The sequence below is a fragment of the Phyllostomus discolor genome, chromosome 2 (genome assembly GCF_004126475.2).
Source record: "Phyllostomus discolor isolate MPI-MPIP mPhyDis1 chromosome 2, mPhyDis1.pri.v3, whole genome shotgun sequence".
Lineage (NCBI taxonomy): Eukaryota > Metazoa > Chordata > Mammalia > Chiroptera > Phyllostomidae > Phyllostomus > Phyllostomus discolor.
In genome coordinates, this window is record NC_040904.2 from 31,945,362 (window position 1) to 31,951,361 (window position 6,000).

Below are 6,000 nucleotides of genomic sequence, written 5' to 3' on the forward strand. Positions count from 1 at the left end.
CTACTTAAAACTGCAATTTGCATGTCTTTTGAATTTTCTTTTAATTTTTCCAAAGTGCTTATTATCTTTTAATATACCGTATCCTATGATCATTAGTAGTAGTAAGTAGTATTAGTATTTATTGCCATTCCTTCCGGCTAGAAGCTAAGTCCCACAGGAGAATAGCTGTTTCTTTTGTTGACCAAAGTATCCCCCAAACTCCTAGGACAATCCTGACACATAGGACTTGCTCAGTAAGTGTGCTCTTAAATGAATGCATAAATGTGAATCTTTGACTTTATTCTTTATAGATATCTCTCACGTTATCATGACTTCTGCATTAAGTGCTTGTTACTATTTTATTAACAGGAAAGCATCATAACATTTTTTCTTTATGATACAAGGTGGGACCCAAAATCCCAGAATTTATTTCTAAAAAATTGTGTATTTATTCTTAATGTTGAAACTTCAGTCACCTTCAAAGTACTCTCCATTTGATGCAATATACCTACTGAGACTTTTTCCCACTGCTCAAAACAGTTTTTGAACTCATTGATTTTGATGCCTGTTAGTGCTTCTGCCTTTTTTTGTTTCAGCTCTTCCACATTGGCAAAATGTCTTCCTTCATTATCTAGGGACACACACACAAAGTCACTTGAGGCAGGATCGGGTGAATAGGGAGGGTGGGCCATAGGAGTCATGCCATTTGTGGTGAAAAACTGCTGAACACTCAGCACAGTGTGGGCCTGTGCACTCGTAAGTCACCCATCATGAAATGGGCAAACATGTTGAACGAGTCTTCAAAAAAATTCACTGAAGCCAGACACAGCCTCTCACAACAATGTCGACTGGTACACTGATCTAGGTGGGCTCCCAGAACACTCACCTACCAGGGGAAGCCTGTACTACAAGGGGTCCACTCTCTAGAAGATAATTTCAGTTTTGGGGGGGTTCCCTTCTTGTATATAGCAACACTGAACATATAACAAGTAAAATGGTCATAACTAACAGCAAGTGAACTTTTTGCCTTTGATGCAATCCAAAGGGCAATTGTTTAAAATTCTTGTTTAAATTCAAAAGGAGATTTGATGAGTTTGAAAGCAAGCCATCATACCATTGGGTGAATTCACAGACACAGGCCCTGGGTTTGGGGTTGTCCTTGGCCTTTGTGGATTGCACCCTACTCCTTGCATTATCATCCTCAGAGAGCCGCGGGGCCTGTCAGAGCTGACTGGAAGGGAGCAAGTGTTCTAGGCCCCCTAGGTCATCCCGTGGCTGTTGAAATGGAGCATGTAGGAAGTGACGTCCATCTAGGTTTTGTGGAGTGAAGGCTATTTAGGAAGCTGGGTTGTGACTTTCTAAGCAATGGGGAAATGTACATGGAGAAACAGAAGTACATGGAGACACATTACGCAAGTGTGTTTTCTGTGGTGCAGAAGTGGGTCCCATGCCAATCTCTAAGCTTCTTCCTGCTTCAGCTGGGTTTTAAGGCTCGAGTCAGCCCTTGTTCATTTCCCCACAAGAGAAGCCATGGCCCAGCAGGCAGTGCATGAAGAGACAATACCATACACACACACCTGGGTCAATTTAATTTATTCCGATAACATTTTCTTAAAGTAGCTGCTGAATAGACCTCATTGGAAAATGCTTCTGAGATTCCCACTGTGAAGGAAAATGAGCTGAAAGTATATGTAAATCAGCAAAATAGAGAGGTCACCATAATCTCTGGAAAACATATTATTTTTCAATCAGATAACTTTGTCCAATTCTGATATTTTTGTCCAACCACAAAATGAAATTATGAATCAGAGTGGAGTGGGTGAATGGGCTCGCCCTGATTGGCAGCAGAAATCAAGGCAGAAGGAGCTCTCCAAGACATGTGCATGATGAAAATCAGCCTGTTTTTCTTTCTCTTTTTCAAAGGAGTGAAGTGGTCCAAGTGCTCCTAGAGCTAGACGAATCTTTAAAAATCTTGACTCCAGACCTGTGTCTAGATTGCAGATGAATAGTTCATTAAAGATCGCAAATTGTTTCAATGGCACTAATGAACTGTGCTCTCCACAATCAGTACCCTGGCTTATTTAGCCCATCAGCAGTGACTTTTAAGAGCAGAAGAGCTGGTTTCTACATGAATCTGTGATACAGCAAAAAAGAAGGGGGGGATGCCGGGGGAGAACCAGCCGGTGTTTTTGTTTTGATTAGTTTGTAGCCTGGGGTGTTTGGAGGCCAGCTGCACACGGACCCCTGATAGAGCGGGCTCTGGCCAAGCTAGCCCCTTGAGTCCTTCTGAGGAGGCTCATTCCACCCGTGTGTCAATATAATAAGGACAGATTTTTGTTACAATAGCTCCACATTAAGTGAACTTTAATTTGAAATCTGGTGGGTATCTAAGAGCAGGTTTATTGACTTGAAAGATGCTGAGTAGCTAGTATTGCAGCATAAGTTTGGTGTAGTCCCAAACACACTAATTTCAGAAGCCAGAGGATCTGGGTTCAGTTCTGACTTTGCTCCTTACAAGCTGTATGACCCAGAGAAAGTAATTCAACCTCTCCAAACCTCAGTTTCTTATTTAAAATGAAGGTAAAGTTGCTTATGTCACTGGCAATTTTTATGAAAACGTGAGCTCATTTATGTAAAGTGTGTGGCACAGAGTAAGTGGTCAACCAGTAATAGCCAGAAATGGCATAAGCACCCCAGAAAACTGAATGATTCTGTAATTCAGGGGAACTCTGCCCAGGAAAGCACATACTTTCACAGGCCAACTTAGTCTGATGTAACTTTCCACAGTTGTGGTGAGTTTAGAAAAGCTTCACCGTTCTGCCTGTTGGAAAAGGATGCTCTCCACCAGGTGTCTAATTCCGGCGGTTTCAATGGTCGGACGTGGGCTGAAACCCTTACTGAGCCCCCAGTGATCACGCAGCATCAGTCTCTCTTCCAACTCAAAGGACGTTCAACAAAGCAGCACTTTCTCCACTTTATATCATTGTATGCTCTTATAAATACACAAATTACAAGCCTCTGGGGTGATTATTCCAGTTTACAATAGAAGTAAAGACTAGGAGAACAGGATTCAGGCAGCCATTTGGGGACAGCTTCCCCAGCACCGTGCCTTCTAAGCTTCCTGTACAAATTACATCTCATTTTCAGGTTTTGTTCTGTGCAACTGCCTCCAAAGGCATATATCAAAATTGCTTCCATTGTTACTGTCTGAAAAACCACTTTTTCAGCAAAAAAGAAAAAAATTGCCAACCTCTATATCTGTGTTTCCAAAGTGACAAGATACACCATCATGTTGATTTCTTCAGGGAATGTTTTGGAAGTGCTATAAATCCTTGGAGGCTACTCAGATGTTTGTTTGACGCCCAGCGGTACACTCATGCACTCACTCACACACTCATAAGCACACATGCACACACACACAACACTTTTCCAATGCACTTAGGCTACAGCAAAAATCTGGGACTGTCTTGATTTATTACACATCTTAGCTCTTTTCTTTCTCATTCTTGTTTTACCAGCCTGCCCTGATGGCCTCTAGGGACCAGACTGCCAGTTTTCCTGCGGACCCTGTGAGAATGGAGGTCAGTGCAGCAAAGAAACTGGAAACTGACTGTCCTCCTGGTTACACAGGAAAAGCCTGTACTGTGTGTAAGTCCTTAATCTAGAGAAGATAACCAAAAAAAGTCAATAAAGTTCTTAGCTTTATAGATGCTTTTTTTCCTAACTTCCCTATGAGATATTATGTTAGGTTACATCTTTCAATTATCTGTTGTTGTGTGGCAAACCATTCCAATATTTGGTGGCTTAAAACAATGATTTATTATTTCTTTGGATCCTGTGGGTTGATGAGATCACTTTCCTACTGGTCTAACCCGGAGTTGCCGATAGCTGCTTCCCAGTAAGACATCTGGGAAATGGGCTTACCTGGGCTTCTCAGCGAGGGACCCACCCTTCGTGTCTACAGCATTTCCACAAGGTTAGCGTGGGCTTCCTCACTACACAGCTTCAGCAGCCACACATCATCACTTCTACCACTTTCTGTTGCTTGAAACAAATCATGAGGCCTGCCAGATTCCAGGGGAGAGGAAAGGAATTTTACCTTCTGATGAGAGGAGGAGCAAAATCTCATTGCAAAAGACCTGCAAGCTGGGAGATAAGGTTGCAGCCATCTTTGCAACTAATCTACCACACTGTTTAAAGTTATACTGAGAAGCACTTTGAAGAGTCCTTTAGACTACATTTGTAATTCTTGTCAGAGTGGAAACAGATTATAAACTGATAGAAAACTATGAGTTACAATGAATCTGTTTCAAAGAGCCAGTAGAACTAGTACCCTGCTACCTCACAAGACTTTTGCTTGTGAGTCTTACAGCACCTCGGTTAGCCCTGCCTGCCCTGCCTGATGGACTCCCTCGGAAGGGGCTCGCAGTAACTTGAAAGTTTGAGGAAAGCTTCAGGTGGGATGATCATGATGCTATTTATTTGTAATTTTTTACAGTTACCATTGACATACAATATTCCATTAGTTTCAGGTGTATATCATATTAAATAGATGTTTATATAACTTGCAAAGTGATCACCCTGATAAGCCTAGTACCCATCTGACAACATACATAGTTATCACAATATTATTTTTACATTCCTATTTTAGATATGTCTAATAAAAGTTAGCAAAAGTCTGTTGTTTGTGATGATCTATTATCTTATCTGGCGTAAAGAGTGATTTGAGTTATCCTTCAGTGCTTAGGAATTTCCATAAACCAGCAAGCAAATCAAACCTAAATGTTAGCGCACCATGAAATACCTGGAGTATTTAGCACTCAGAGAATCAATCACCTGATCACTCAGGGAATCCATTACTGCCCCCAAGGATAACCCTCAAGCCACAGTGACAGGACAGAGTTCTTGCCTGGCAACTTTTCTGGAGAGAAACTAGGTAGTTTTTACTTTAGGGCTGTCATTCTGGCTCAGTTGACAAGCATCTCAAACAGTATAAAAGTGTGTTGCTGCCGTGGTTGGCTATCCTGAACCTACTTGTTTGCTTAAAAAAAAAAAAGCTTAAAGGTAAGAATTTACATATTCAAAAGATAGTTACTTGCCATTTCTACAGCGAAGTGACATTTTTCTGTCTAACTCTAATGGAATAATTATTAAGCAGATAGTGACAAAGTTTGCCCTGTTCCAATTGTCAAGGTAATATAAATAGATTATTTAAAAACATGTGAAGAGAATGACAAACTGTCCATTCTTTACAATGTTAATTTAATAATTAGAACTCTTTTCCATTCTCGGATTTCAAACCCCAGGAAATACAATATGATAGTCCTAAGACATTTTTAATCAGCAGTAATACTGTCCTAAGTTCGTAGGTGACCTGATGCATGAGGTAATGTAGTGAACTGAGTGGGTGAAAATATTCCCCAACTCCTAGTCCAGTTCAGCTTTTGTGTTATGTGCTATTATCTTATTTTACACACATAGACAGAAAGCACAAATTATATAATTATTATAATAATATATTTAGTAAAATGAATGGAACCAAAGGCTAGGACTCATTAAAAATGCTTCGTGCATACTCCAAAGAAAATGTGGCATTAAAAAGGGGGTTTGTGTTTTAAGAAAAGCATACATTTATCTGAATATTCTGTTATGAGCCTTACAGAATTCTAAAACGTAGTTTCTGTACATAATGAACTTAAAATACTTATAAGCAATACAAGGGAAAATGTTTTAGAGGCAGGAGTGATCAAAAAGTTCTTTCTAAAGATATTAGCTCTATATAAATTCTAATTTTTTAAGTTATAAATGCAATTACTTGGGGAAATCATTCTTTCTCAGAAAAGGACTTTATTTCACATTTTTAGAAAACTCCCCGTGTTATGAGAGCTTGTATTTTTCCCCACTCCATAAGCAGTGCTGGGCGGGACGGCAGCTGCGGCTCCACGGCACTCCCACGCGCATCCTGTGTAAGAACGTACCATCTCTGCAAAGGGCAGTCCCACCCTATGAATCAGGCATTTT